Genomic DNA, 9417 nt, shown 5'->3' on the forward strand with positions numbered 1-9417 from the left:
CATTTCATCTTCGTATTTTCAAATCGTACTTTATCGTGTCACTTTTCCCTCATATTCTGTGCGTTTTTTTTTCTTTGTCCTTTTAATTTTCTTATCCTCATTTTTCTCTTCCTCTGTATCTTACGCAATGTACTTTTTCCCTCGTATTTCAGTTCTTGTACTTTCTCCTCCTCTTCCCTCATTTGTAAAGCTCTCTTTGTACCTCATCCTTGAACCTCACCCTTGAACCTAATCCTTGTACCTCACCCTTGAACCTCATCCTTGAACCTCACCCTCGAGCCTCACCCTTGTACCTCATCCTCATACCTCACCCTCGAGCTTCACCCTTGAACCTCATCCTCATACCTCACCCTTGAGCCTCATCCTTATACCTCATCCTTGAACCTCACCCTTGTACCTCACCCTCGTACCTCGCCCTTGAACCTCACCCTCGAGCCTCATCCTCGTACCTCACCCTCGTACCTCACCCTTGAACCTCGCCCTCGTACCTCATCCTTGAACCTCATTCTTATACCTCACCCTTGAACCTCATTCTTATACCTCACCTTCGAGCCTCATCCTTGAACCTCATCCTCATACCTCACCCTTGAACCTCACCCTTGTACCTTACCCTCGTACCTCACCCTTGTACCTCATCCTTATACCTCACTCTTGTACCTCACCCTCGAACCTCACCATCGTACCTCGCCCTTGAACCTCACCCTCGAGCCTCATCCTCGTACCTCACCCTCGTACCTCATCCTTGAATCTCATTCTTATACCTCGTCCTTGTACCTCGTCCTTGAACCTCATTCTTATACCTCACCCTCGAGCCTCATCCTTGAACCTCATCCTCGTACCTTGTTCCTCGTTCCTACAGGATATTTGCCTCCCGTCTTCCGCCCGCCAGGATGCTCTCATAATCCCCAGGAGATGTATCCATCCATCACTTCAGAGGCAAGAGGATCATCCATCAACACTTCAAGGAGGATGAAGGAGGAGGAGGAGGAGGGGGTGGAGGAGGAAGGAGGAAGGGGGAAGGAGGGGGATGAAGGTGGAGGAAGGGGGTGAAAGGGGGTGGAGGGGGAAGTGGGAAGGTGGGGGTGGAGGAGAAGGAAGGGGGTGAGGGTGAAGGTGGAGGAAGGAGGAGGAAGGAGGTGGAAGGAGGAAGGGGAAGGGGGAAGGGGAGGAAGGGGATGGAAAGTGGAGGAAGGGGAGGAGGAAGGGGAAGGTGGAGGAAGGAGGAAGGTGGAGAAGAGGAAGGTGGAGGAACGAGGAAGGGGGCGAAGTGGATAGAGGAGGAGGTGGAGAAGGAAGGGGAAAGAGGAAGTAAGAAGGGGAGGAGAATGGGTGAGAGGAGGATGGAGGAGGAAGGGGAAGGGGAAGATGGGGAGGAGGTGAAGGGATGAGATGGAAGGAGGAGCAGGAAGAGGGGGTGGATTAGGATGAAGATGAAGAGGAGTAGGAGAGAGAAATGTAGGAGTTGGAGGGGGAGGAAGTGGAAGAGGCAAAGGTCAAATAATAATAATAATAAGAAAAGGCGGAGGAGGAGGAAGAGAGAGGGAGAAGGAGGGAGGGAGGGAAGGAGAGAGAGAAGCAAAGACCAAAAAGGAAATGGAGGAAAAAGAAGAAATGGACCCAAGAAAAAGAAAAAAAAGAGAAACAGAAGAAAGAGAAGGATAAATGGCAGACAAGAAAAAAAAAAAAGGGGATGAAGAGCGCGGGGAGGGGGGGGGGGGAGGCGAGTGCCTATCCTATCGTCCCAGGATGTAGAACAATATTAAGGATAATGATGATGATCGTAGCAATAACAACAACTGCAGATACGACAATAATAATTCTAATGATAAGAGTTGTGATGATAATTATGATGAAGAGGATAACGGTGATGGTGAAAATAACGATAATATCGACAATGATGATGATAATAAAGAATATAAGAATCATAGCGATAAAGATAATATCATTAACAATAAAGATGGTGAATATAGTAGTTATAGTAGTAATGAAAAAATAGTAACACTAATGATGATGATGATGAGACTACTACTACTACTAATGATAAAGATATAATAATGATAATGATAATGATGATAATGGCGATGATTATCATAACAGTAATACTGATGATAATAATATTAATGATTGTAATAATGATAATGATAATAATGATAATGATAATAACAAAAATAATGATGAGAACAATAGTGAGAATGATATTTGAAACATCAACGATAATAATAATGACATCATCATCATCATAATGATAATGATGATAATCATAACAGCAATGATAATAATGATGATAATAATGATAATAATAATGATAATAATAATGATAATAATTATTAAAATACGAATGATAAAGATCATAATAGTAACAAAATAAAAACAATGATAATAACAATAATCGAATAATGATAATAAAGATAATGATATAAAATAGCATACCAATAATGATAAACAAATTAACAATAACGATAAAAATAACAATGACACCAATAATAATAACAATGATAATAATAATAATAATAATAATAATAATAATAATAATAACGATAAAGATACCACTAATAATACCAACAACAGACCCACGACAACAGCAATCTTTATTTCGAAAATGTGTTTCCACAGAGACAAAAATGATGAAAAATATATATATCTTTATGAAAGGAAGATAGATCGAGCAAAGAGACAGAGACAGACAGCAGCATAGAGAGAGGTGAAAGTTATTAATGTTGGTAATGCGAAGGTCACCTCGCTTATCATTATTATTATTATTTTTTTTTTTTGAATTGGGCATTCCATTATTTTTTTTCTTTGGGTCCGTGTCTGTCTGTCTGTCTGTCTGTCTGTCTGTCTGTTTTGTATCATGGGCTGAGGATCTTTTTATCTATTTTTTTGGTCTTTTTTGGATGTTTGATAATCGATTTATGTTTGTTTATCTATCCTTTGGTGTTTTTTTATCTATTTGTCTCTGTATTTTTCTTTCATTCCTTTTTATCTCTGCTTATCTATCTATCAGTTTTTCAATATGTTTATTCTTATTTATCAATTTTTCAATCGGTTTATCTTATTCATAAGTTTATCAGTTTTATGATTTTTTCAATCTGTTTATCCTTATTTTTCAATTTATCAGTTTTATCAATTTTAAATCTGTTTATCCTCATTTATCAATTTATCTGTTTTATCTATTTTAATTTCTGTCTACTTGTCTATCTATGTTGAGTGCGGTCTATCATCTCTGTATACCTAGCTATCAATTTCCATCCACCTATCCTCATCTATCAATTCACTAGCCTTCCTATCTACATTACACATCCATCTATCTTACTAACCTATCCATCATCCATTTCCCTCTCTTTCCCCACTAATTTATTCATTTTTCTCTCTCTCCTTCTTCTTCAAAGTAAGACACATCCACCAACCCGTCTCCTCTCCATCTATCCATCGAACCATCCATCTATCTTACTAACCTATCCATCATCCATTTACTTCTCTCTTCCCCACTAATTCATTCATTTTTCTCTCTCTCCTTCTTCTTCAAAGCAAGACACATCCATCAACCCGTCTCCTCTCCATCTATCCACCGAACCATCCATCTATCTTACTAACCTATCCATCATCCATTTCCCTCTCTTTCCCCACTCATTTATTCATTTTTCTCTCTCTCCTTCTTCTTCTCCAAAGCAAGACACATCCACCAACCCGGCTCCTCTCCATCTATCCACCGAACCATCCATCTATCTTACTAACCTATCCATCATCCATTTCCCTCTCTATTCCCCACTAATTTATTCAATTTTCTCTCTCTCTCCTTCTTCTTCAAAGCAAGACACATCCACCAACCCGTCTCCTCTCCATCTATCCACCGAACCATCCATCCATCTTACTAACCTATCCATCATCCATTTATCTCTCTATTCCCACTAATTTATTCATTTTTCTCTCTCTCCTTCTTCTTCAAAGTAAAGCACATCCATCAACCCGTCTCCTCTCCATCTATCCACCGAACCATCCATCTATCTTACTAACCTATCCATCATCCATTTCCCTCTCTTTCCCCACTAATTTATTCAATTTTCTCTCTCTCCTTCTTCTTCTTAAAAGCAAGACACACCCACCAACCCGTCTCCTCTCCATCTATCTTACTAACCTATCCATCATCCATTTCCCTCTCTATTCCCCACTAATTTATTCAATTTTCTCTCTCTCCTTCTTCTTCTTAAAAGCAACACACACCCACCAACCCGTCTCCTCTCCATCTATCCACCGAACCATCCATCCATCTATCCACCCAGCGGCCTCGGGATAGACCTGAAATGGATGCGTGTCCTCTGATGTGATGTTTCCGTGATGTGTCATAAGGCTCGAAAATGCCATTGCATGAAGAAGGACAATTTGCAAAGATTTTTTTTTTGTTTTTGTTTTTTTTTCCAGATGGCGAATCATTAATCAAAAGAAGAAAAGAAACGTTTTTTTGAAATCACAAACAGGCTATTTAGATGCAGATTCGCTTCTTCATTTATCAAATCTTTTGAACATGACTTTGTATATATATATATATATATATATATATATATATATATATATATATATATATATATATATATATATATATATATATATGTGTGTATGTATACATATATACATGTTTATATATATACACATATATAAATGTATGTTTGGGAGTATATATTCGTACATACATACATGCACATACACACACACACACACACACACACACACACACACACACACACACACACACACACACACACACACACACACACACACACACACACACACACACATATATATATATATATATATATATATATATAAATATATATATATATACATATATATACATACATACATATCTATATCTATATCTATATCTATATATATATATATCTTTATCTATATATACATATATATATATATATATATATAGACACACACATACATCTATATATGTATATATGTATATATGCATATATATATATATATATATATATATATATATATATATATATATATATATATATATATATATATATATATATATATATATGTATGTATGTATACACACATACACACACACACACACACACACACACACACACACACACACACACACACACACACACACACACACACACACACACACACACACACACACACACACACACACACACACACACATATATATATATATATATATATATATATATATATATATATATATATATATATATATATATATGTATATATATACACACAGCACACGTTCGCTCTCTCTCTCTATTCCCCCCCCCCCAAGTCTCTCCCTGACTTACTCTCACTTTCACTATCTGTCTCTTCTCTCTCTCATTCTTTTCCTTTCTCTCTATCTCACTCTCCTCTCTTACTCCACTATCATTCTTTCTCCCTTTTCTTTTCTTTTTTTCTCTCACTATCTTCTATCTCAGCCTCCCTCCCCCCTCTCCTTCTCTTTTTGTTTATCTCCCTCTTCTATCTCCCTAATTTCCTCTCTCCCTATTTTCCGTGCTCTCTTCTTTTCCCATTTCCCTATTTTCCCTTTTCTCTCCCTCTCCCATGTCCCTAACTTCCTTAATCTCTCCCTCTCCTATTTCCATAATTTACTTACTCTCTCCCTCTCCTTATCAACTATTATATATAATCCCTGAAGATATGATTTTCTACATTAGATTACCCGTCCTTTCTTTCCTCCCACTATCTTCGTCTTTGTCTTATTCCCATCTTCGTATTTCCTTCTCCTCTTTTCGTCTATTCTTTTTCCCTTTTTTTTTTTGGGGGGGGGGGGAGAAATCGGATTCCAAGATGCTGTTGTGGGTAATTTTCTCAATGTAAAAAAAGGTATTATGGGATGGAAGTATTTGCCTTTATTTACCTAAATGCAATTGGAATGCGTTGAGTACGTGTTGTCCTTTTCTCTCATGTGATGTTTTTCTATTTAGCTTTTTTTCGTTTTTTTTATCTTCCTTTTCGTATTTGTCCGTCATTTTAAAAAAAATATTTTTCCTTCTCGGATTTTTCTTTAACGCCATATGTTTGTTTTCATTTTTTTTTCTTCTTTTTTGGGGGCTTATTCTCTCTTGCTCTCACTCTTTTTCTCTCACTCTCTCTCTTTTATCTCTCACTCTCTTTCTCTCTCCTCTTTATGTATCACTCTCTCTTTCCTTTCCCTCTCCCTCATTCCTCCCCTCCTTCCACCCCCTTTCTCCAATCCACCCTCTCCTCCTCTCCCTTTCCCTCTCCACCCACTACCCTTCTCCCCCCCCCCTCTACCCTTCCCCCCCCCCCACCCCCTTTCTCCCCCCCCCCACCCTTCTCCCCCCTGGACAGAATTCCGTCAAAATTTCCGCGCGAAAATTCTAGCTCGCGCTTTCCCGTCCAGCCGAGAGACCTCGTGTCAACTATTTCAAGCTCTGCGTGTTTCTCATTTCCGCCCGCTGACAATGGGCGTGGGGGGGCGTGGGGGGCGTGGGGGGGGGGGGGAGGGAGTCTCTTTATTTTCCCACGGTGGGCGTCCGTTATTTTTCGCCGCCCGGGGTCGGAGGTTGGGGGGAGGGGGGGAGTGGAAAGGGGGTGGGGGCAAGGGGAGAGGGGTGGGGGAGGGAAGTTTGAAGGTGATTGCGAAATACGGGTTTATATATGTACATATACATGCATACACACACACACACACACACACACACACACACACACACACACACACATACACACACACACACACACACGCACGCACGCACGCACGCACACGCACATACACACATACACACGCACATATATAAAGAAAGATAGATATAGAAACAAATAGATAGACAGAGAGATAGAGAAACAAAGATAGACAGATAGATTAATTAACAGTTAGGTGAGTCGGACAAAAAAAAATAAAATAAAATAAAATAATTCGTAATTCATGTTCTTACAACATTCATACATATGAACAAAGGGTACGAATAATGAACGCTAAACTATCAATTTCCTTTTTTTTTAAGTAGATCAATCACTTTGCAATGTTTGTCATTTTGTCCATTCATCTTCCAGACACGTGCTACACTTTGAAATATAGATCTTAAGACTCTTTAGAATACAGATCTTGAGGCATTATTTCTCTTTGAAATATAGATCTTAAGACATTATTTCTTTTGAGACATTATTTCTCTCTAAAATATAGATCTTGAGACACTGTTTCTCTTTAATAGATAGAACTTGTGATATTATGTCCCTTTATATTATAGATCTTGAGACATTATTCCTCTTTAAAATATAGATCTTAAGACTCTTTAAAATACAGATCTTGAGACATTACATCTATTTAAAATATAGATCTTGAGACATTGTTTCTCTTTGAAATATAAATCTTAAGACATTATTTCTTTTGAGACATTATTTCTCTCTAAAATATAGATCTTGAGACACTGTTTCTCTTTAATATATAGAACTTGTGATATTATGTCTCTTTATAATATAGATCTTGAGACATTATTCCTCTTTAAAATATAGATCTTAAGACTCTTTAAAATACAGATCTTGAGACAATACATCTCTTTAAAATATAGATCTTGAGACACTGTTTCTCATTGAAATATAAATCTTGAGACATTTTTTCTCCTTTAAATATAGATCTTCAGACATTATTCCTCTTTAAAATATAGATCTTAAGACTCTTTAAAATATAAATTTTGAGACATTGTTTCTCCTTGAAATATAGACTTTGAGACATTATTTCTCTTGAAAATATAGAACTTAAGACATTATTTCTTTTGAGACATTATTCATCTTTAAAATATAGATCTTGTGACGTTTATTATTCATTAAGATTGAATCCTAATCAAGGTCATTACAGGTCAGTAGGTGACCCCCTTCTCCTCATACTAAAATAATTACTTTACTCAGCACTAATGTTTGTGGCTGGATGGAGTTTTTCTTCATAAATTCAGGATATTATGTAGCCCCAGACTACAGAATGGACGTATAGTCTCCTGAGCCTCGCGTTTGTAGTCCCGGGTAAGGTCATCATTGATAGCTTTCCCCTGTGGAGTGTGACCTGTGGCAGTGCTGAAGCCTCTTAGGTAAATTGCTGGGATTCTGGGTCATCTGTGAGGGATTGGGAGAGGGGGCAGGGGCGGGAGAGGCGTGGGGGGGGGGGGTTGAAAGAGAGATAGAGAGTGGGTGAGAACGAGAGAAAGAATGAGGGAGACTAGAAAAGGGAAAATAGGATAAAGTAAGGATTGAAGATATTTTCTCTCCTCAGCCTTCGTCTTCTTCCTTTCCTTTCCGTTTTTCATTCTTATCCCATTCCTCTAGTTCTTCCTTCTGCTACTCGTCCTACCCTTCTTCCTCTCTCCTTCCTGCCTTCTCTCCACCTTCTTTCTCTTCGCCTTTTACTAATTCCTTCCCTCCCATTCTTTCTTTTCTCTCCTAATCTCCAGACAGCATGGTTTAAAAAGGTGATAATCATCTAAAACCAATCGTATTCCCAGCGAGTTTGCAATCCACTTTATATGTCTGAAATATGGGATTCCGTAGCTTGTATTTCGTAAAAATGTAGGGATTTATTGCATCATATGTGGCTGGCGGATGTACTAGATTATGTATAATGATTTGGTATTCCGAAATAAAAGCTGTTGATTTGTTAATTTATAAGATGATTTCTCCAAATAGATATAGCAAAATGATTTTATAATTTTGCGAACTCATAAACATGATGGCTTATGACTTAAATGATTGAACTATATAACCAGACGGTAGAGCTATGATAGTTTTGCTTTCTAAAGATTTGTTTCATTATGCAATAACTGTTATATTGTCAATTGGTATATGATAAGGTATATTCATAAGATGATTTCTCGAAATAGATAAAGGCTTTTGACTTAAATGATTGAACTATATAAACTGACGGTAGAGCTATGATAGTTTTGCTTTCTAAAGATTTATTTGATTATGCAGTAACTGTTATATTGTCAATTGGTATTTAATTAGGTAAATTTATAAGATGATTTCTCAATATAGATAAAGGCATATGACTTAAATGATTGAACTATATAATCAGACGAAAAAAACAATGATAGTTTTGCTTCCTAAAGGTATATTCCATTATACAATAACTGTTATATTGTTAATTGGTATTTGATAAGGTATCGGTAACCTATGTTAAAAGCGACACGTTCCTTGCTGTTTATATTCAGAGTTTTAATTCTATTTCTGAGAAAATCTGAGAAAATACGCTTTGGGTTATTTCTACACAAATTGCAACTCCACGTAACGAAAAACTACGTAACCTTCGGCTATCTACTGACCTTAATATCATGACTATTTTTGCAATCCGACGAACATTTCAGAAAGAGCGTTATGAAAAGATACACAAGCGCTGCAGGATGAAGTGTTGCAAATGATAATTATTTT

Source organism: Penaeus vannamei, chromosome 1, assembly GCF_042767895.1.
Source record: "Penaeus vannamei isolate JL-2024 chromosome 1, ASM4276789v1, whole genome shotgun sequence".
Taxonomy (NCBI): Eukaryota; Metazoa; Arthropoda; class Malacostraca; order Decapoda; family Penaeidae; genus Penaeus; species Penaeus vannamei.